At 42.8% G+C, this 24,967-nt stretch overlaps 1 protein-coding gene across 1 annotated transcript in view; it reads right to left on the minus strand.

Annotated features, from left to right (window-relative positions):
- cxcr3.2 (chemokine (C-X-C motif) receptor 3, tandem duplicate 2) overlaps positions 1-24,967 on the minus strand; it is a 51,310-nt gene that overhangs the window by 19,679 nt on the left and 6,664 nt on the right. Inside the window, exon 2 of the mRNA XM_077209859.1 lies at positions 24,660-24,813. The gene's annotated coding sequence lies outside the window, so the exon portion shown is untranslated. The remainder of the gene's footprint in view (positions 1-24,659; positions 24,814-24,967) is intronic.

A 24,967-nucleotide genomic window follows, 5' to 3' on the forward strand; every position in this document is an offset into this window, starting at 1 on the left:
TCAGAGACAAAAACTAAGAAAAACCATGGCAGGTGTAGATTTAAAAGTATGCCCTTTTTCTATGGAGGACCAAACCTGCAGAAATTAAAACTTAATAAATGAATAAATAAATGAATAAATAAACAAATAAATATGCGAATACATGTAAAAATAAATAAATAAATGACTATTTATACTTTTATTTCCTTATTTATGTATAATTATATTTTCCCCACATTTATTTATTATTATTTCATTTATTTATTCATGCATTTATTTATTTTCAATTTTATTTATTTTCACATTTATTTATGTATATTTATATTTTATGTATGTATTTATGTCTACATTTATTTATGTCTACATTTATTTATTTATACATTTATTGCTCTAGTATGCTAATGAGGGGGGCGTGTTTTACCTAAGACATAGCAACGATCTCAGAGTGGCAGTACTGAAGCATTGAGGCCACAGTGACACCTTGTGGTGAGACCAAACAATACGCAAGAGGTTTGTGGACGTGACTTTACAGGTCACGCAGGAAATCATGGCCGTAAAACATCAGCAGGTCGGGATTTCTAAAATGTCTGGGCACACATGAACAGAATCCATAGATAACAGACACGGAAGCGCATCCAATTTTCCACCATTAACCAAATTTTATGACATGCATTGTAGATCCGTACACAGAAGCTAACTGCATTTTTAATATCTTCCAAAAACAATGTTGACAGCAACACACTTTTCCATAAAGAGTTAAAATAAAGGTAAATAAAGAGAAAATAAATAAATGAATTAAAAATATTATAATTGAAATAATTGAAAGAACAACATTATAGTATTACAACATTACAATTATAATATTTTAATTCATTTATTTATTTTCTCTTCCTTGCCTTTCATGGTTGTAAATATGATTTGAGACTTCATTGCTGTTATTTATTGTAATTTGCAACTACGTCGGCCTTTTGAGAATTGTAAAAAATTACAATTTTGTTAATAGCGTATTGTTTGTTCAATGCCTATTTTGTATGTAAATTGGTTTATTTCTCAAAAAAAAACTTCCGCCACCTCGCAAACAACAAAATTAATAAATAAATGCCCCAATAAAAACTGGTGTAAAAAAGCCTATGTATGTGATAATTTTATTATATAACATAATATGATATACTAGCGCACGGGAAGAGTGTTGAAAAATACTTTTTCTTTATTTTTTGCCGTTTCTTCAGAAAAAGAAAAAAAGTTCCAAACTCCACAGAACCGCTGCGACTCTAAGCAACACGTGGTGTTTTCTTACTGAACGAATCAGTAGCCTATTTGAACGAATCGTCTGAATTAATGATTGAACTCACTCGTTAAGACGGTGGCCTACTGGCTGTTTTAGTTTCATACTTAAAAGTATAATATCATCGATTCTATCATTAAATATTTTAATATTCAAAATATTATATTAAAAAATGAATCTCATAACATTATTTACGCAACTGTAATTGCAGTGTAAATGCATCCATGGCTACTCTGCATTAACAGTCTGTGTAAATAATATCTAAAGCCATTCAGAGTCAGCGTCAGTCCCACATCTGCAGTGTGAAGATGGATTTTGTTGAAACTGATTTTACTGGTGACTATGGAAGCTTGTTTCCGCCACTAAATAAATAAATAATAATAATAATTGCGACTTTTTATCTCACAATTCTGACTTTTTTTCTCACAATTGCGATATAAAGTCAGAATTGTGAGATATAAAGTCACAATTGCGTGTTATAAAGTCAGAATTGCGAGAGAGAAAACTAAGTATTCTGACTTTTTTTCTCGCAATTCTGACTTTATATCACGCAATTCTGACTTTATAACACATAATTGCGAGTTTATATCTCGCAATTCTGACATATTTTCTCAGAATTGTAAGATATAAACTCGCAATTGCGAGTTATAAAGTCCAATTCTATGGGGAAAAAAAAGACTGACTTTTTTCCTCTCAGAATAGTTTATATCTCACAATTCTGACTTTATAACACGCAATTGCGACTTTATATCACGCAATTCTGACTTTATAACACAATTGCGACTTTATAACTCACAACTCTGACTTTATAACACGCAATTGCGACTTTATATCACGCAATTCTGACTTTATATCTCGCAATTCTGACTTTATAACACGCAATTGCGACTTTATATCACGGAATTCTGACTTTATAACACGCAATTGCGACTTTATATCACGCAATTCTGACTTTATATCTCGCAATTCTGAGAAATAAAGTCAGAATTGTGAGATAAAAAGTCGCAATTACCTTTTTTTATTTTTCATTCTGTGGCGGAAACAAGCTTCCATAGGTGACAGCCCTATAGTAGTGCCTTATTAACTGAATTGATCAGTTAAACTTAAGGACTTATAGGCTACATCCCAGCCAACATGTATATGTGGGCCCCACATGGTTTATTCTTGGGCTACATGGGTATCAAGTGGGCATGGTCCCAAAATGGGCATCTTATCAGGGGCCCACTTGGGTCAGCTAAGAAGGTCCCACATGGGCAAAAACAGGTGGGCTCCCTATATGGGTCCTAGTTGGGTCACTAATGGGAAATGAGTGCATGGGCTCAAAATGGGCAACACAAGTGGGGCCCATCTGGGTTCATCAAATGGGTTAGACATTGGCAAACACAATCAGTCCCATATAGGCTACCTACATGGGCCCAAGCTAGTACCCAGATAGGTAATCTCTATATGGGTTATGAATGGGGAAAACATATGTGGCCCGCTTGACCAAACCATATGGGTCAGACATGGGCAAACACTATCAGTCCCATATAGGCTGCCTACATGGGCCCAAGGTAGAACCCACACATGTAATCTCTATATGGGTTATGAATGGGAATAATATATGGGGCCCACTTTGATAAACTGTATGGGTCAGACATGGGCAAACACATTCAGTCCTATAGGCTGCCTACATGAGCCCAAGGTGGTAGCCACATAGGTAATCTATATATAGGTTCTGAATGGGGAAATACATATGGGGCCCGCTTGGCCAAACCATATGGGTCATACATGGGCAAACACATTCAGTTCCATATAGACTGCCTACGTGGGCCCAAGGTAGTTCCACATAGGTAATCTATATATGGGTTATGAATGGGGGAAACATATGGTGCCCACTTTGATAAACCATATGGGTCAGACATGGGCAAACACAATCAGTCCCATATAGGCTAAATACATGGGCCCAAGGTAGTACCCACAGATAATCTCTATATGGGTTATGACTTGGAAAAACATATGGAGCCCACTTTGATAAACCATATGGGTCAGACATGGTCAAACACAATTAGTCCCAAATAGGCTGCCTACATGGGCCCAAGGTGGTACCCACATAGGTAATCTCTATATAGGTTATGATTTGGAAAAAAATATGGGGCCCACTTTGATAAACCATATGGGTCAGACATGGGCAAACACAATTAGTCCCAAATAGGCTGCCTACATGGGCCCAAGGTAGTAACCACACATGTAATCTCTATATGGGTTATGAATGGGAATAACATATGGGGCCCACTTTGATAAACCGTATGGATCAGACATGGGCAAACACATTCAGTCCTATATAGGCTATCTACATGAGGCCAAGGTGGTAGCCACATAGGTAATCTATTTATGGGTTCTGAATGGGGAAATACATATGGGGCCCACTTTGATAAACCGTATGGATCAGACATGGGCAAGCACAATCAGTCCTATATAGGCTGTCTACATGAGGCCAAGGTGGTAGCCACATAGGTAATCTATTTATGGGTTCTGAATGGGGAAATACATATGGGGCCCGGTTGGCCAAACCATATGGGTCATACATGGGCAAACACATTCAGTTCCATATAGGCTGCCTACATGGGCCCAAGGTTGTTCCCACATAGGTAATCTCTATAAGGACAATCTCTTCGCTTGTCTGGTTTATGCTACTCTGAGCAATGTTTGAACTTTGTATTCTGAGCACTTCTTGCGTTGTTTTTGGCTCTCCACTATGACTCGCTTGGTTTAATCCTCAAATGTAAGTCGCTTTGGATAAAAGCGTCTGCTAAATGACTAAATGTAAATGTAAGGGTTATGAATGGGGAAATAAATATGGGGCCCGCTTGGCCAAATCATGTGGGTCATACATGGGCAAACACAATCAGTCCTATATAGGCTGCCTACAAGGGCCCAAGCTAGGACCCACATAGGTAATCTCTATATGGGCTATGAATGGGAAAAACATATGGGGCCCGCTTGAACAAACCATATGGGTCATACATAGGCAAACACAATCAGTCCTATATAGGCTGCCTACATGGGCCCAAGCTAAGACCCACATAGGTAATCTCTATATGGGTTATGAATGGGAAAAACATATGGGGCCCGCTTGAACAAACCATATGGGTCAGACATGGGCAAACACAATCAGTCCCATATAGGCTGTCTACATGGGCCCAAGGTAGTACCCACATAGGTAATCTCTATATGGGTTATGAATGGGAAAAACATATGGGGCCCACTTTGATAAACCATATGGGTCAGACAAGGATAAACACAATCAGTCCCATATAGGCTGCCTACATGGGCCTAAGGTAGTAACCACATAGGTAATCTCTATATGGGTCCGGAATGGGGAAATACATACAAGTATAATTGTGAATATAATAATGAATTATGTAATAAATATAAATTGTGCATCTGTAAATTACATCATAAACTATACACTTGTAAATAACATATCTGTACAATCATTAAAACAAGTAGTGAGGAAATTTCACAAATGGACTTAATTACACAGGTGGAAACCGTCTCGGTTACGTATGTAACCCTAGTTCCCTGATAGGGAACGAGACGCTGCGTCAAACGCTGCGGGAACGCCCCTGCGTTGTGCGTCATGAAGCACGTATGGAATCAGCCCAATGGAGAGATGAAACGTCATAGGCGGGTGACGTCATCGACCAGGAAACTATAAAGCACCCCAAAAACACAAGCGCATTAGCTTCTGATAGGCTTGAAGGAAGCGCTAACGGGAGTGCCGGGAGTATGGCGGAGCGACGCAGCGTCTCGTTCCCTATCAGGGAACTAGGGTTACATACGTAACCGAGACGTTCCCTTTCAAGGGAACTTCGAGCTGCGTCAAACGCTGCGGGAACGCGAATACCCACGTCGCCATAGGACCAAATGACCGTCATGTGAGACTAGCGCACAGAGGACGAGAGCACCTGTGCCCCAGGGGTAGAGCTTAAGTCTAGGTCATAGAACTTAATAAAAGTATGCGGTGAAGACCATCCAGCCGCATCACAAACATCACTCAGGGAAACCCCCGACAAAAGAGCTTTAGAAGCAGCCATACTCCTGGTAGAGTGAGCTCGGACAACCAAAGGTGAAGGCTGGCCAGCCGACTCATAAGCAAGTGAGATAGCCTCAACCACCCACTTGCTTATTCTCTGTTTAGACGCCGGACACCCTTTCCTGGGTGGCCCGAAACATACAAAAAGTTGTTCTGATTTCCTCCACAGGGCAGCTCTGTGGACATAAGCGTCTAATGCCCTAACAGGGCAGAGTGAATTAAGTTTCTCCTGGTCCGATGACATAAATGGAGGAGGACAGAAAGCCTGCAGAACCGTAGGTCTAACAATATTAGTAGGAACCTTAGGAACGTAACCTGGTCTAGGATGCAGAAAAGCTTTAACCATGCCAGGTGCAAATTCCAGGCACGAGGGTGAAACCGACAGAGCCTGCAAATCTCCGATTCTTTTTAGTGAAGAGATAGCAAGCAAAAAGATAGTCTTAAAAGTGAGAAACTTCTCGGGAACTTCTTCGATAGGTTCAAAAGGAGCTAGGGAAAGACCTTCTAATACAATGGCCAGATCCCAAGTCGGCACCCTCGTACGAACTGCTGGCCTCAGCCTCAAAGTGCCACGGAGGAAACGAGTTATAAGCGGGTGTCTCCCAAGAGAAACTCCACTGAAAGGGACGTGGTAAGCAGCTAGTGCCGCCACATACACCTTTAGTGTGGAGGGGGATAACCCTGTGGAGAAGCGCTCCTGCAGGAATTCCAGCACTGCACCCACTGGGCAGTTAACTGGGTCCTGCAGGTGTTCTCCACACCAAGAAGTGAAAAGTTTCCACTTCAAGGCATAAAGCTTCCTCGTGGATGGAGCTCTGGAGTTAAGAATGGTCTCAACAACCTCGGTTGAGAGACCGGAGTCTATGAGCTGGGCCCCCTCAGAGGCCAAGCCCACAGTTTCCACAATTCTGGGCGGGGGTGAAGTATCGTGCCCCCCGCCTGGGAGAGTAGATCCCTCCTGACCGGGAGCTCCAAAGGAGAACCGTCCAGGAGAGAAATCAGGTCCGCAAACCATACTCGGGCCGGCCAGAACGGGGCTACTAGTAGTAGACTGACCCCGTCCCGGCGGACCCTCTCCAGAACTCCTGGTAACAGAGCAATCGGGGGAAAGGCGTACAGACGTGACCTCGGCCACGGCTGCACCATAGCATCCAACCCCAGGGGGGCTGGAAGAGTGATGGAGAACCACCGATGACAATGAGTGGTCTCCTTGGAAGCGAATAGGTCCACCTCGGCGCGACCGAAACTCAACCAAAGGAGCTCCACCACCTCGGGGTGGAGTCTCCATTCCCCTGGCCTCGGCCCCTGCCTCGACAGGGAGTCTGCTACCACATTCAAATACCCAGGGAGATACATTGCTCTCAGAGATAGTAGCTTCCCTTGGGACCACAGGAGGATCTGACGGGCCAACTTGTAAAGCCGGCGAGACCGCAGGCCCCCCTGATGATTTATATAAGAGACCACCGACGTGTTGTCTGATTGAACTAACACATGATGGCCTCTCAGGTCTGTTAGGAAGTGTTTCAGAGCCTGAAACACAGCCAACATCTCTAGACAATTTATGTGCCACGAAAGATGATGATCCTGCCACAGACCTTGGGCTGGGCGACCACTCATGACCGCCCCCCACCCTGTGAGGGAAGCATCCGTCGTTAGCGTTATGCGACGACAAAGAGCCCCCAGCACAGGACCTTTGGATAGGAACCAAGTTTCTCTCCACATGACCAGAGCACGAAGGCAGCGCCGCGTGACTTTGAACGTGCGGAGCGGATTTCCCCTCGGGGAGAATCCCTTGGTCCTGAGCCACCACTGTAACGGTCTCATGTACAACAGGCCGCAAGGTATAACGTTGGACGCTGCTGCCATCAGACCCAACAGTCTCTGAAACTGCTTGACAGTGAGTAGCTGGCCTAGCTTCACTTGTTTCACAGCTGAGAGAATCGAAGCGATGCGGGTCGGAGAGAGTCGCGCCCGCATCGATACCGAATCCCAAACGACACCCAGAAAAGTGGTCTTCTGGGAAGGAGATAATACACTTTTCTTTGCGTTCAGCCTCAACCCCAACTTTCTGATATGAGCGAGGACGACATCTCGATGCCGAACCGCCATCTGCTCGGTCTGAGCTAAAATCAACCAATCGTCGATGTAATTGAGAATACGAATGCCCTGAAGCCTCAGAGGCACTAGTGCTGCATCCATGCATTTCGTGAAAGTGCGGGGAGATAAAGCTAGGCCAAACGGAAGAACCCTGTACTGGTACGCCTCGCCCCCGAAGGCGAACCTCAGGAACTTCCTGTGTTGTGGAAGGATGGACACATGGAAGTATGCGTCCTTCAGATCTATCGTGACAAACCAGTCCTCGGACCTGATTTGAGACACGATCTGCTTGATAGTGAGCATCTTGAATTTTAGCTTCCCTACCGAGCGATTCAATATGCGCAGGTCTAAAATTGGACGCAACCCCCCATCCTTCTTTGGAACGATGAAATATCGGCTGTAATAACCTGACTCCAAACTGGGAGGAGGAACCCGTTCTATAGCCTCTTTTTGAAGGAGCGTTTTCACCTCTTGTTCCAATACCAGAGCCTGCTCGGGGCCCACCACTGTGTGCAGAACCCCTCTGAATTTTGGTGGACGACACCTGAACTGGATAGCATAACCCTTTTCTACTGTCTGCAGGACCCAATGAGATATTTTTGGAAGGCTTTTCCACTCTGCCAGAAATTCTACTAAGGGTACCAGCCTCTCGAGACTGGCCTCTGGTGTAACTTGAGCAGCAGACGCAGCGCCCTGTAACGGCGCACCGGCAGGGAACAACTGGTCTGACCGCTCTGAGACCCTCCTCAGAGGGAGCGAGCGTCCCTCGGGAAAGCGCTCGCTGGGATCGTCTGTGCCCCGGCATAAAGGCGGGGTTGGCAGAACGAGCCCCTGAGGGCACCGAGGAGGAATGGGCACCGTAAAAAGAGGTGAACACCTTTCCGCCTCGGTGGGGACCACCCTCAGCATCCTGAACGGCTTGGCGTCAGGACTTCTTCTTAGCCGAAGCCTTCTTAGCCAATATAACTGTCCTCAGATCAGTTCTACTGGGAGAAGGCTTCGGCTGAGAGTGTCGCGGCTGAGCCCACTGTCCAGCAGGGGGAGCACGAGACGCGACACTCTGCCTCTGCTGCGCTCTATGTGATGAGCTCGAAGACGGCCGGGGCTGCTCCCGCCCAGCAGCCCCAGGGACATGAACTTTAAGGGGAAGAAACTTTTTAAAAGCTGCAGTTTGTTTCTTTTCTTCTTGGAATTTATCGATAACTGAATTCACAGCATCACCAAACAACCCCATGGGAGAAAGAGGAGCATCTAAAAGAAAAGCTTTTTCTCTCTCTTTAATATTAGTCTGATTTAACCACAAATGTCTTTCTGCGGCCACCAGAGCTGCCATAGAACGACCCATTAATTTGGCCGATTCTCTGGTGGCACGCAGGGATAAATCAGCAGCCTGACGCAGTTCGCGAACTACGTCAGTACTGACCTCCTCACTCTCACTCATGTCCCTTAGCAGATCAGCCTGGTATGCCTGCAAGATTGACATAGTATGCAGACATGACGCAGCCTGACCTGCTGCCGAATATGCTTTACCCACCAAAGCCGAAGTGTTTCTTAAAGGCTTGGTGGGTAATGCCGGTGCCTTAAAAGATGATGCTGCTTCGGGGGAGAGATGGCTCGCAAGCGTCTCTTCCACACGAGGCAACGCACCATAACCATGAGCCTTGGCTCCCATAATATTAGCGTATGTTGAAGTCTGGGGACTAAACACTCTATATGACACCGGTTTTCTCCATGATTTCGACACCTCGGTGTGGAGATCATGGAAAAACGGCAGGCACCGGCGTGGAGGCTGCACACGTGACGGCAAAAATCTCTCATCCAACTTTGATTTAGAAACAGACTCCTGTCTAGTCACTGGCCATTCAATATTAAGTTTTTCAACAGCTCTTGTTAACACCTCCATAAGCTCATCACTCTCAGGAGTGTGGGGTGGCGAATCCTCCACATCTCCCTCAACACTAACAACATCAAGTTCCTCAGAACTGGATAGCATTGGTGCCTCAGCCCGAGCGGAAGAAACCGCAGCGCGTGCTTCCGAACCCGGGACTGAGGCACTGGATCTCACAGGTGAAGGGAGAGATAAGGCAGAGCCCGTCTCAAACCCCGCTGTGAGATCCATCTGCGATCCCCACGATAAGCGCCGCCGCTCTGCCTCGGCAGAAGCGGGACCCGAACCGCGGGGAGCGCGCACCGAACCGCTCTCCTCAAAGAGCGACCGGCGGGAGCGGAGCGTCCTTAACGGCAAACGCTCGCAATGCTCACAGTCTGCTCCCTCGAGAGCAAACTGGGCATGCTGAACTCCCAAACAAACAACACAAAGATCATGTGTATCCCCGCTCGTTAAATAACGCGAGCAGGGAGGAACACACTTTCTAAACTGCTGTTCGTCCGCCATAATCTCTCAATATATATATATATAGGGATAAATTGTTTGTGTGGTGCAGGGTATGTAAGACAGACAATATCACACAGGGACAGATTCACATGTAGCGCGACTGAAAGCACAGAAGCTAATGCGCTTGTGTTTTTGGGGTGCTTTATAGTTTCCTGGTCGATGACGTCACCCGCCTATGACGTTTCATCTCTCCATTGGGCTGATTCCATACGTGCTTCATGACGCACAACGCAGGGGCGTTCCCGCAGCGTTTGACGCAGCTCGAAGTTCCCTTGAAAGGGAACTGGTACCATGCTTGAATTCACTGAGCTCCTTAAGCAACCTATTCTTTCACAAATGTTTGTAGAAGCGTCTGCATGCCTAGGTGCTTGATTTTATACAACTGTGGCCATGGAAGTGATTGAAACACCAGAATTCAATGTTTTGGACGGGTGTCCCAATACTTTTGGCAATATAGTGTATGTGGGTACAGTATAGGCCATGACTCTTCAAATCCAGTCCTGGAGTGTTGGTGTTCATTAGACATTAGTTCCAACATTGACATTAAATATTCAAAGTGTCAACTTTTAGTTGTGTGATTTTGTCAGTTACTGCAAAATGCTTATCTCCATATAGTTATTTTAAAATCTATACAAATGGTTCAAAATATCCAGAAAATGGTCACTGTACAATATGAAGAACAGGTTACAGAAGCTAATTATCAAAATAATGGAATTATAATGGCTTAGAGATGGGTAGAAGAAATCAAACCCCGCAACAGCCATATGCCCTTATTCAATGGAGATACTCCAGAGTTTTCTGGTCAGTCGGTTAGTGACAATGTAATTCTGGAGATTTTGAATATTGGAGTTAGGGTTAGGGTTAGGGTTTGATTATTAAAAGGGGCACATCAGTTCAGATGATGAAATAGCACAAGTAAAGAAAGAAATAATGAAAATTCATGATTTGAAGGAAAAATCCAATCAGTCAGAAATCATAATTGCAGCATATACAGGAATAGAGAATAAAGTGCAGTTTCATTAATTTAGCATATTGTGTTTTGTGTTCAGTTTTCTTTTGAGGTCAACAGGACAGACTTTTCTTTTCAGTCGTAGTTGGCACGACTGACCCTCAAGGTTAAAATATGGTTGAAATAATGTCAGTTTTTTTTTTAACGTTGTGTAACGTTTAATATAACGTTTAATGCTAAACAGTTGAAAAAGTTTTTTGTCATGTCTTCAAGAAATAGATAACCTCTGAATTATTATTATTTCTAATTATTATTTTGTTATTATTTTAGCATTGTACAATATTTTGATCAAAACACCACTTCAAAAATCTAAATTTATGTGAAAATATAATCATATTATTAACAATAATAATAATAATGTATAATTTCAAGAGAGAAGTGCAGCAGAAACTTTTTTTCTCTGTGTGATTTTGTTTGAATTTACAATTTTGTGTGTGCCTAAAGCGCAGGATTGCATTTTTATTCACACACTGTCATCAAAACACTATTTGACCAACTAATCAAATAATATAGTTTACATATAAAACTAAACACACATTTCTTTAAAAAAAAAAAAAATAGAAAGAAAAGAAGAAAAGTACACTTTTCCATTACCACGCTGAAACAATTGATATTGGTTGTTTCACCTTCTTTGGTCATGATTGGTTAATCTGACTGTCATCTACGTAACTGGCCAATGACAACTGTGCGCGCCTTTTTACTGGTCATTTTTGAAAATACGCCGTCAGTTTGAGTTGATGACGACGTGTGTGTGCTAGGTAGGGTGACCAGATTTATCGGAGTGGAATACGGGACAGATACAGAACGCATGCGTATAGAGGGAATGCAAGTGACGTCACCGTTGGCCGGAGTGACTGCGGTTACGCCCACAAGTGGCAAAATGACTGAGCGGCAGCATTGGTTTTCAGTGTGAATGCTGCGGAAAAACACACAAAACGCGTCTAAAACGGGAAAGAGCTTTGAGACTGACTGTACAACTAGATTTGACAAGAAATATGAGGAATATTTTTACAGACTACCTAAAGCTACAGTACAGAGAAGCAAATAGATCACTACAATTCATAGAAACAACTGGACTCCAGGCAGCGAAAGGTGGATTTGCAGTTATCCTTTTTGTGTCAATATGCTGAATTTAGTGGTAAAATCATTCTCTATATATTGTATTGTTATATATTGCAGTGACAACTCATCAATCAAATATTTACCACTGTATATTCTGTATAATTTGACATTTTTAAATAAACACTGACAAAAAACTATACAAGTTTTAAGTCTCTAGACGATATGATGATATATATAACATTGATAAGTGATCACCTGGATTTAGACCTGCCTATTTTGTATTTATATAAAGCATTCACAGGCAAATTTGCTGTATGTATTTCCCTTGTATCGAAATCAGGCACATATAAATGTCAGGAAACACGATTCCTGGCTGCATGTTAATATCCATGGATCACTGGATCTTTAGTAAGTTGTAAGGAACACTATATTGAGTCCAATCTTTAGTTTTAACTGATAATCGTTTGTTTTACTTGCGTTTTCGCAGTTTCCCCTATTAAATCCAGTCACGCAGCTGCTCTTCTGCCACTCAGTCCGGCTGAGGGGGCGTGTTCCGGCGGGAAAGTGACGTTGATGCATTCCCTCTAATAATGCGTCTTACATGCGCTTCATTAGGCACACTAGCACACACACACAAGGTCTCTCCCTCTCTGTCATGCGCGCGCTACACGGTTTGAACGTAACATTTATATTCACTTAGCCTTTCGGAAACGAAACCTATTATATATATATATATATATATATTAACGATGAAATAAGGGACAAAACATGATTTTTTCAGAATAAGTCGGGACACTTAAATTAGAGTGGAAATACGGGGCTGTCCCGGGAAAAACGGGACGTCTGGTCACCCTATAGTGCTAGGTTACTGCTCGGCAAGATTACCCAGTCTTTCCTTAATCCTTATGCCTGTTAAATTCTTATGTTGAACTAATTTGCGTTGTGAAATGTAAACGGAGGAGAACAGAAGCTGATGTGAACACAGAGGAAGATCGGACTGGATGTGTGAGGTCCTGCAAACATATTGGCATATCAGGTAAGATAAAATGTTTTTATCTTTTTAAACATTAAAACATTTTAAACATTAGGTATTACAATAAGTGAATGAGAGTGTTAATATAGTTCAAGGTAGAATATATAATACAGATAAACACATTTTGTGTTAATGGAGTTCATTTCCTAGAAATGTTCTGTGTACACACGAGAGTTTTATAATGGACATACTACAACCTGCGTATATGTGTGTGTGTGTGTACCATTGGCAGTAAAGGTGTGCTTCATCAAAGCACACCTTTGATTATAGTAAGATGCTAATCGCGATTAGCGTATTAGTACATATTTAATGTTGTAGCCTCTGATGTCAATGTTGTCAGCCAGTTTAAAATTCAAACACAAGAAAACCCTAGTGAAAAAATACTAAAATATATTTGAAACATTTATTTTATGCCAAGTTTACTACAAAGACATTTACATATTTATGTACTTAATATAAATACGTTGCAATTGTACTTTGGTATTCTAAATTATAAACTGAAAGTCAATAAGAACAACAAATGTTGTACTTAATGTACTCTAGTTATCTGGAAGTAGTGCTGAGATTAAGTGTATTTGATTACTAAAGTGAAACTATTGCAAGTATACTTTAGGTACACTTTATTAATAGTGTTAATATCAACAGTACGTCACATTACTCGCATAAGTTGCGCTTTACCCTTAAGTGTAATCCGTATGTTTGTTTGGCCGGAAGCTAGTTATTTTACTTTATAAAGTTTTAAATATGAATATTTTTCTTACACAAACTCATGGCTTTGCTTCAGAAGGCCTTTATTAACCCCCCGGAGCCTGTGGAGTTCTTATATAATGGATGGATGCACTTTTTTGAGCTTCAGTCTGATGGTTGCAATCCACTGCCATTATAAAGCTTGTAAGCGTCAGGGTGTTTATTAATATAACTGATTGTATTCATCTGAAAGAAGAAAGTCATATACACTTCAGATAGGCCTAGTTAAAAAAAAATATTTGTCTTAATATAAAAAAAGTGCATTGTGTACTAAAGAAATGCTCCAAATAAAGTTTAATTATAAATTCATTATAAGTCTTAGGTGATGTGTCAATAAACATGTTAATGTATTTTAAGTATAATAAGTATAAAATAAATGTGTTTTAAATATATTTTTGCCTAGGTTTGTTATTTATTTTATTTTTTACTAGGGAAGGAGCATCCGAATGAGTAAAGTGACTGATAAAACAGTCATTTACACTCTGAAACACTGGAATCTACAGAAGAATTAAGAAATAGTATTGGTCTAAATCTCTTATGTTTTTGTAGATACCAGTTTCTGAGTGTATATATATATATAATCAATCACTGGAAGAAGATTTTTTTGCGAGAACAGGCACCCAACAGAGAGACAAATCCACCACTATTATCAACTTCAGTAAGATGTTAGTCAATTTTAACCATTGCTTCTAAACCTCACATTGGGATTAATATATTATTTAGTTAAAAGTATTATTCTCATCATCAAAAGTAATTTCCTCTACCAGTGACGAATCTGAGTAACTTTTTATCCTTTTGTCTTTCTTCCTATGAAGTGACAAAGAAAGGAGAACATGTCACCATCAACAGTCCTTTACTTAGTTCACTGAAGAACATCAAGGGAAAGACCCTCAGACGTGTCATAACAGGATAAATGTGGCTACAGGTAAAATTATTAATTGTAATTGTTTGTTTGATTTTGGTGTACCAATTCGATTTTTTAAAGCTACAATTGTGTGATATGACGTGACGTAGCCAACTATGGGGTCCCCATACTCGGAATTTGTGCTCTTCATTTCACCCATTCAAGTGCACACACACACACACACACACACAACAGTGAGTATTGAACACACACACTGTGAACACACACCAGGAGCAGTGGGCAGCTGTTTTTTCTGCGGCACCTAGGGAGCTATTGGGGACCATTTGTTCATGTTGTCTGAATGTTTTATAATGGCAAATGTTTGTAGAATTTAAATACGCTTTGTTTAAAATTGTTTAAAGGAATGGTACAAATTAAATCTTTCTTTTAAAGGACTTATCAGTTTGTGTAAGAAAAATATTCAGATTTACAACTTTATAAAGTAAAATAACTAGCTTCCGGCCAAACGGCCATACGCAGTCTACTTGCCTATAAAGCGCAACTTGTGACGTCAGAAGTAGCGTAGTGCATCATGGTGTAGCATAAATATCAACAGTACGTCGCATTACTCGCATAAGTTGCGCTTTACCCTGAAGTGGAATCCGTATGTTCGTTTGGCCGAAAGCTAGTTATTTTACTTTATAAAGTTTTAAATATGAATATTTTTCTTACACAAACTCATGGCTTTGCTTCAGAAGGCCTTTATTAACCCCCCGGAGCCTGTGGAGTTCTTATATAATGGATGGATGCACTTTTTTGAGCTTCAGTCTGATGGTTGCAATCCACTGCCATTATAAAGCTTGTAAGCGTCAGGGTGTTTATTAATATAACTCTGATTGTATTCATCTGAAAGAAGAAAGTCATATACACTTAGGATGGCTTGAGGGTGAATTAATCATGGGCTAATTTTAATTTTAAAGTTTCTCTATCTCTACATATCAGAAATATACAGAGCCACATATATTATCAGAAATTAGAGCTGCAATTGTTGAAAGATTTTGATCTTGATTCAAATACCCACGCAATATTTTTCTAAATGACAACAATTTGTCTTAAACCTTTGTCAAGTAAGATCACAGTGAACATTTATATCTGCGTTGGTGCTATCAGTAGCCACTTTACATGGACATTTTTTGTTTTGATCAGAATGAACTCATTCTGATTGATGAATCTGAACATAGTTTTTATATGAATGCTAAATCATCGGATTAATGTGCATTTAAAAGTCACAAGCTTAAAATCTATTTTAATCTTTTGCCGTGCACGCACTGCACGAATATGCAGTTTCCTGCTGTTGTCACAAACTAACCATCCTCCGTTGTTTAAAAAGCAGACTTAAATTTACCTATTTCAGGTCCTGGAAATTTAAGAATCATCCACACATGTGATCACCTTAGTTATTTTCAAAAGAAACAAAGAATACTTTTTTATATTTTTTAGTTTAAAAGCAATCATAAATCTTTAGCAATCAAAATAATTCAAATACTTTATTATGCATCATTTTGTCTCCCCATTCATTCTATCATGGACTGAGAATCTGATTGTGAGAAACTAGTACCTAATATTAAAATGATAAAAGTCTTGAGACAAATAATGTATTATTATTATTTTTGTTTATACATTTTTTAATGGTTAACTTGGATCATTGAATGAATTGATGCTTTCAAACACGCATATTCATACTTTATAAACTGGTTTTGTTAATACAAAATGAAATCAGAATAATCTGAATAAATAAACAGTAAATCTCTATTGATTTCCCAAATGCCCTTCCAGTGACATTCCAATACCATAACCATTCCAATTGAAGTTTTTTTGCTGTTTTTGTTTTTTATCCTGAGTAAAAGTTGTTATTCTTTCATAAGGTATTGTGACGTGTAAGTAACATGATTTCTCTAAAATCATTATCTCTAAAAACCCTCTTGTTTTGCAGAGGCTCTTAAGAAGACTGCACAGATCAACTGGCAAGAAACACAAATGACTGTCTGCAGTGTAAGCTGTACTGATAAATGTATAGTTTCTGCTTCTTCTAACTGTCCCCTTTTATTTCCTGTTCAAAGATTTCAGTAAAGACTGGGTCAAATACAGGTTCAAAATATGTATTTTAACAATTAGGTATATACCTTTAAAGAGATACTCTTTAATCTGACATAAATCTGCTTCTTTAAATATTGTCTCTGGAATTTCAGAATATAGCATAATATGATGGGTAATTTCATTAAAATTGAAATTTGAAAAGATTTAAATCTCATTGTGTGCTCTAATGCTTTAAAACTTGTTTGCGTGGTGTTGCTACTCATTTAGATGGAACCCAGATGATCCCTAGTTGGGCCAAATGCATATGATTCCTAGTTGGGCCCCACCTAAAGCCCTGTGAAATCCTGCATAAAACCTAAATGAGTAAGTTGCTGGGGCCAACATGGAACCCGTGGACAAACCCACTTACAGCCCATATTTCAGCCCATGTAGTAACCTTGTAGTACCCACAAAAAAACTAAAGCTGGGACCAAGATGGGTTTTGTGCATGTAGCCCAGTTGGGGCCCACCTGTTTATAAGTGTCATCCTATATGAAATCCATGTGGGCAGTTGGCATGGGGCCATTATGGTACCCGTGGACAATCCCATACAGAGCCCATTTTTCAGCCCATTTCAAACCCACATACAAATATTAGCAGCTGGGTTAAAGCTGGGACCGAGATGGGTCTTGTGCATGTTGCCCACTTGGGTCCCGCCTAGTACCAAGTGCAATCCTACATGAAATCCACCTGGGCAATCAACACGGGGCCATTATATAACCCGCGGACAATCCCATACAGAGCCCATTTTTCAGCCCATTTCAAACCTACATGGGCCCCACATACAAATGTCAACTGGGTTAAAGCTGGGACCGAGATGGGTCTTGTGCATGTTGCCCACTTGGGTCCCGCCTAGTACCAAGTGCAATCCTATATGAAATTCATCTGGGCAATTAACATGGGGCCATTATGTAACCCGCGGACAATCCCATAAATAGCCCATTTTTCAGCCCAATTTAAACCCACATGGGCCCCACATACAAATGTCAACTGGGTTAAAGTTGGGACCGAGATGGGTCTTGTGCATGTTGCCCACTTGGGTCCCACCTAGTACCAAGTCCAATCATACATGAAATTCATCTGGGCAATTAACATGGTGTCACACTCACAGAAAGACAGATAAGGCAGATGTAAGTAATATTCAGGTTTATTGATGTGCAGAGAGAGCGAGATGCTGAGTGAACAGTGCAGAGCAATACTAGAGTGCGAAGAGAATAAACTTGACACGAAGAACACTTCACTGATGAGAAACTCAATGTCTTTTACCAGGGTACTGTTGAACACGAAGACTAAGGAGACACAGGACGATGGAGACCAGGAGACTCTGAGTGATGAATACACAGGACAACAGGTAAGTATCTTCAGGTAGGATGTAACAGTTGAGTAGAGTCTGTAGCTTCGCAAGACGAGACCAGACACAGAGGTGCAGGAGACTGAGACTGAAATAGTGATTGTAATCATGATGTACAGGTGCCGGTGATTAGAATTCAGGTGATTGGGATCTGGTGTAACAAGTGGGTGGGAGTGATGTGGATGGCTCCGTGACAGTACCCCCTCCTCCACGGTCGGCTCCTGAAGACCGGAACCCACGACGACGGGGACGACCACGACCTCTGGGTGCAGGACGAGTGGGATGTTCCTGGTGAAACTGGGTTAGCAAGGAGGGGTCAAGGATGTCGTCACGAGCTACCCATGAACGCTCTTCTGGGCCATACCCCTCCCAGTCTACTAGGTACTCCAGACGATTGCCCCGTCGTCGTGAGTTGATGATGGCTTGGACTCTGTAGATGAGCTCATCAGTTGCGACTTCTGGAGGAGGAGGTACATCGGGTTCTGCAAGGGGAGGAGACAAGGGTTCAGAGTAGGGTTTTAACAATGAAACGTGAAAAGATGGAGAGATACGGTACTGTGCTGGTAGTTTGAGCCGGTATGTGACATCGTTGAGCTGCCTCTGGATTGTAAAAGGACCTATGTAGCGGGGACTCAGCTTACGACAGGGCAGGCGAAGACGGATATCTCTGGTAGACAGCCATACCTTTTGTCCTGGTTGGAATCGGGGTGTCTCAGATCTTCTGGCGTTGGCTTGGGTGGTATGTCTTCGCACTGCCTGTTGTAAATGGACGTGAGCTGAGTCCCACACCCTCTCGCTCTGCTCGAACCAGTGATTAACAGCTGGAACCTCAGACGGTTCCCCAGACCAAGGGAACAGGGGAGGCTGGTATCCTAGGATGCATTGGAATGACGTGAGTCCTGTGGTTGATTGACGGAGTGAATTTTGGGCATATTCCGCCCAGGGAAGGAACCGGCTCCAGCTGTTCTGGTTCTGGTGGCAGTATGACCTCAAGTACCTCCCGATCTCTTGGATCTTACGCTCAGTCTGGCCGTTAGTTTGAGGATGATAGCCAGGAGGATAAACTGATGGAGACTCCAAGGAGCTTGAAGAAGGCTTTCCAGACTCGAGAGATGAATTGAGGACCTCGATCGGATACTATATCCTCAGGAAGACCGAAATGACGGAACACATTCTGAAAGAGGGCTTCAGCTGCTTCGAAGGCGGTGGGTAACCCTCGGAGAGGAATCAACTTGCAGGCTTTGGAGAATCTGTCGATTATGACGAAGATGCAAGTATAGGACTCTGAGGGTGGAAGGTCAGTCATGAAGTCAATTCCCAGATGGGACCATGGACGACGAGGGATAGGTAATGGAACCAGTTTGCCAGCGGGTAGTCGACGGGGAGTGTTGGCGATGGCACAGACTGAGCAACCCTTGAGATATTGGGAGATGTCTTGGGCCATAGACGGCCACCAGTAGCGCTGGCGAAGGAGCGAGAGGGTTCACTGGCTACCTGGATGTCCAGAGCCCTGAGAGGTGTGAGCTGAGTCCAGAAGGGCTAGACGACAAGATGTGGGGACGTAGATACACCCTTCTGGACCTCCCGGCGGAGCAGGTTCGGCTTGGGTGGCGAGTCGGATATCTTCGTCTAAGGCCCAGAGGATAGGACTGACTATTATGGCTGGAGGGAGGATGGTTTCAGGTTTGGAAGGTTCAGGATCAGGTTGATGGAGACACGAAAGAGCATCAGCTTTGGAATTCTTAAATCCAGGTCGGTAAGTAACTATAAAGTCGAACCTCGTGAAGAAGAGGGACCATCTGGCTTGGCGTGGATTGAGGCGACGAGCTTCTCTGAGGTATTCTAAATTTCGATGGTCTGTGATAACCTCAAACTTGTGCTTAGCTCCCTCCAGCCAGTGTCTCCACTCTTCTAATGCCAGCTTGATGGCGAGGAGCTCCCTGTTGCCGATGTCATAGTTCTGCTCCGCCGGGGACAGCTTTTTTGAGTAGAAGGCACATGGATGGAGTAAAGGTGGGTTCCCCTGTCGCTGTGAAAGTACCGCTCCCACCCCAGTGGAAGAAGCATCTACCTCCACGGTAAACGGTAATTCTGGATCTGGATGGGTTAGGATGGGAGCGGAAATGAAGGCTTCCTTGAGAGTGGAGAAGGCGGTGGTGGCTTCTGGATTCCAGGACAGAGACTTGGGCCGGGATTTGAGGAGAGAAGTGAGCGGGGAACTGAGAAGACTGTAATTATGGATAAACCTGCGGTAGAAGTTGGCGAATCCTAGGAATCTCTGGAGTTCTTTGATGGTGGTTGGTTGTGACCAGGTTCGGATTGTGTCCACCTTCCTCTGGTCCATCTGGATACCTCTTTGATCGATGATGTATCCAAGGAAGTGAACTGTAGAAGTATGGAACTCACATTTCTCTAGTTTTAGATAGAGGTGTTGCTCTCGAAGACGCTGGAGGATCTGCTTCACATGGTGTCGATTTTCTGTGAGGTTCTTGGAGTATATCAGGATATCATCGATATACACTATGACGAACTGCTGGAGAAATTCTCGGAGGATTTCGTTCATATAACCTTGGAAAACTGAAGGAGCATTGGACAGTCCATAAGGCATAACCCGGTATTCATAGTGCCCTGAGGGCGTCACGAAGGCAGTCTTCCATTCGTCGCCCTTACGGATGCGAATTAGATTGTAGGCACTTCGTAAATCTAATTTGTTAAAGATGCAGGCACCACGTAGTTGTTCCAGGGCTGAGGGGACCAGAGGAAGGGGATAACTGTACTTTATGGTTTGGGAATTAAGAGTCCGGTAGTCTATGCAGGGCCGCAAGCCTCCGTCCTTCTTCGCCACAAAAAAGAAACTTGAAGCGGCAGGGGATGTAGAAGGATGAATGAAATCCTGACTAAGTGCCTCCGTGATGTACTCCTCCATGGCCTTCTGCTCCGGGATGGACAGGGGATAGACTCGACCCTTGGGTAGAGTCGCCCCAGGTAGCAGGTCGATGGCACAGTCCCATGGCCGATGAGGTGGTAGTTGTGTTGCCAACCGCTTGCTGAACACATCCTGGAACGCCCGATACTCTGAAGGAATCTCCATCTTCTTGTCAGACTCTGGGCTCTCAATGGTAGTGGAATTAATGGCGATAGATGGACTAGTAGCACTGGAATGGAAAGGAGAACTAGACACCTTGACCACAGGAGTTAAACAGGACTGATGACAGGATGAGCCCCACTGAAGAATCTCACCAGTAACCCAGTTTATCCGAGGTTCATGTTGGAGCATCCACGGGCGTCCCAGGATGATGTCCACGGTGGATCTTTCCAACACCAAGAACGAAATCTCCTCGGAATGTAGGCAACCTATGTGGAGTGTCATGGTGGGGGAGAAGTGACATATACGACCACGACCCAGCGGCTTACCCAGAATAGTATGAACCTCTAGGTTTTGGGGACAGAGTTTCCTCTTGATGTTGAGCCTTTGAAGGAGGTTGTGGGAAATGAAGTTACTCGCTGATCCGGAGTCGATGAGAGCTTGTGCTGGAACATTGGAACAGGCTGTTACTAGGTAGACAGTAGTACGAGTCAAAGGTGCAATTTTAGGAGAGAGTTGGATAGTACTAACCGCTGGGCGTGGTGGTCGTATAGGACAAGCTGTGATGACATGTCCCTCGCCCCCACAATACAGGCACAGACGATTAATCCATCTTCTTTGACGCTCCGCTGTAGAAAGTCGCTGAAAATCTACCTGCATAGGTTCTGGTGTTGGAAGGGCGGTAGATGGTTCCAGAGGCGGAGGATGCATAGCGGGTTGGATTGAAGGGCATGCAGTAAGTCGTTGGGAGACACGGATCGATTTCTGGATGAAAGCCTCTAATCCCATATTATCATCATGTATAACCATCAATGAACGAATTTCAGGATTGAGACCATGGCGATAGGCAGTGAGAAGAGCCACTTCCTCCCATCCACTTGCCACAGCGAGTGTTCGAAAATGTAATGCATAGGATCCCACCGATCGATTACCTTGTTTGAGTTGAAAGAGCTGATCATGGACGGTTAGAGAAGACGTGGACTGCCCAAAAACTTCCTTGAAATGCTGAATGAATGCTGTTAAAGATTTAGTTACTGGAACATCGGCTTGCCACAATGCTTGTGCCCACGAAAGAGCTCGACCAGAGAGAAGGGAAATTATTAATTCAATCCGCGCTCTATCAGTGGCATACAATTGGGGTTGCATCTCAAAGTGAAGAGTGCACTGGAGAATAAACCCGCTGCAATCCTCCGCCTCGCCGCTATAGGTCGCTGGTCGGGCCATGGGACTGGCAGAGGCAGCAGGTGAAGGAGTGCTGGGTTGCGGAAGCGATTGACGAACTGCGTTCACCAATTCCGCAAACGGATCCGTAGAAACTGCGCTCGTACTCTGCATAGTTGGGTCTGGTCTTCTGTCACACTCACAGAAAGACAGATAAGGCAGATGTAAGTAATATTCAGGTTTATTGATGTGCAGAGAGAGCGAGATGCTGAGTGAACAGTGCAGAGCAATACTAGAGTGCGAAGAGAATAAACTTGACACGAAGAACACTTCACTGATGAGAAACTCAATGTCTTTTACCAGGGTACTGTTGAACACGAAGACTAAGGAGACACAGGACGATGGAGACCAGGAGACTCTGAGTGGTGACCACGGGAATACACAGGACAACAGGTAAGTATCTTCAGGTAGGATGTAACAGTTGAGTAGAGTCTGTAGCTTCGCAAGACGAGACCAGAAACAGAGGTGCAGGAGACTGAGACTGAAATAGTGATTGTAATCATGATGTACAGGTGCCGGTGATTAGAATTCAGGTGATTGGGATCTGGTGTAACAAGTGGGTGGGAGTGATGTGGATGGCTCCGTGACACATGGTGCCATTATGTAACCCGCGGACAATCCTACATGGGGCCCATTTTTCAGCCCATTTCAAACCCATATGGGCCCCACAAAGAAATGTTGGCTGGGATGATGATGCATATAGCCTATAATAAGGTTTTTAAAAAATGCCCCAGGAAATCAATTTATAGCGGAAATATCACCTCTTTATGGAAAAGTTTGTTGCTGTCAACGTTGTTTTTGGAAGATAGGCTACATTAAAAATGCAGTTAGCTTCTGTGTACGGATCTACAATGCATGTAATAAAATTTGGTTAATCGTGGATAATTTGATGCGCTTCCGTGTCTGTTATCTACGGATTCTGTTCATGTGTGACCAGACATTTTAGAAATCCCGACCTGCTGATGTTTACGGCCATGTCCGGAATAAAGAGTAGGCCTATGTATGGTAAACCTATATGGCTATATACAGTTAGGGCATATTAAAGGACATAAACTGTGTTATAAGATTTTGGCCATATTGCCCATCTCTAAGTCATTTATTTCCTGCGTGACCTGTAAAGTCACGTCAACAAACCTCTTGCGTATTGTTTGGTCATACCACAAGGTGTCACTGTGGCCTCAACGCTTCAGTACTGCCACTCTGAGATCATTGCTATGCGTTAGGTAAAACACGCCCCCCTCATTAGCATACTAGAGCAATAAATGTATAAATAAATAAATGTATAAATAAATAAATGTATAAATAAATAAATGTATAGATAAATAAATGTAGACATAAATATATACATAAATAAATGTGAAAATAAATAAAATTGATAATAAATAAATGCATAAATAAATAAATGAAAAAATAAATAAATGTGGAAAAAATATAATTATACATAAATAGGGAAATAAAAGTATAAATAGTCATTTATTTATTTATTTTTACATTTATTCGCATATTTATTTATTCATTTTTAATTTCTGCAGGTTTGGTCCTCCATATTTTTCTACCTGTAAACGAAAATAATTATCTGATTGTTCTTGGTATGTTCGCAACTTTTGTTTACATGTGGCCTGATTATGTATGTCAAAGATGTGGGGGATTTTTCACAAATTGTTTTGTTGGAGAAAAACATAACTGTGTATTTCATAACTATATATTATCAAAGACTGTGCAAGCTCAGCTCAAAATTCAGCATCAGAGTGCATCAGTTTAAAAAAGTGACCCTATTACACTATATTGTGCATTAATGTTTAAAGGGTAACTAAACCCCTGGTCAAAGCCTGACTCCGCCCACTGGCAATATTTGAAAAATGCTGGAAAAGTGGGCAGACCCCAGCGCGGGCAGGGCTGAGCGGGGCGGGGGGTTTGGGGTGGGGGGATTGCCTTGGGGTGGGGCTGAGTGTGCACCTGAGACCCGCAGTGACAGCTACTGTCAAACTAGCTTAAATGGAGTGACGCAAGTAGCTTTGCAACAGAGCGGTCATTTGAAGTCGAGAACTTTTCTCCCCCACCTTCACCTGAAGTGGAGGAGGGTGAATTGTCTGTGGACACCAGCTCAAACTGCGGTCTTAACTCCCGCATCGCGATCGGCATCCGATTATTCTTATATTCAGTTATTTTGAGGTAATTTTTTCCAGGATTATTATTACTATTACGTTCATTATATTTTGCTGCTATGTGAAAAAAATAATCAGCAAATCGCGCCGGCGTGTTTGTCGACACCAGAGGATTAACTTTAGCCTAATAAGAAGGAACATAAATTGTGATTAAAAATATATGCTCACTTACATCATGACGCCGCTGCAGTGGTGGAGTTCATGCTGGAAGAGCAGCGTTTGGCAGCGCGAGCTGTGTGGAGAAGCCCTTGGGTGCTTCTCATTTCTTATTTGTGCATCCTCGTTTCCTTTCCTCGCTTCCTTTCCTAGCGCCTCGGCTCCTCCCCCTGTAGGTTGTGAGGGAAGGTTACAAGGAAAGAAAATGAGGACAGAGGAATCGAATGAAAGCTTTTTTATACATTGGAATACTTGATCACTCGAGCGTCACTTCATAGCGTCATCAGCAGCGCTAAAAGGATCTGCCCTTATGTTGTTGAAGTT

Source organism: Siphateles boraxobius, unplaced genomic scaffold (genome assembly GCF_051911475.1).
Source record: "Siphateles boraxobius isolate OS27281-9 unplaced genomic scaffold, OSU_SipBor_1 12, whole genome shotgun sequence".
Lineage (NCBI taxonomy): Eukaryota > Metazoa > Chordata > Actinopteri > Cypriniformes > Leuciscidae > Siphateles > Siphateles boraxobius.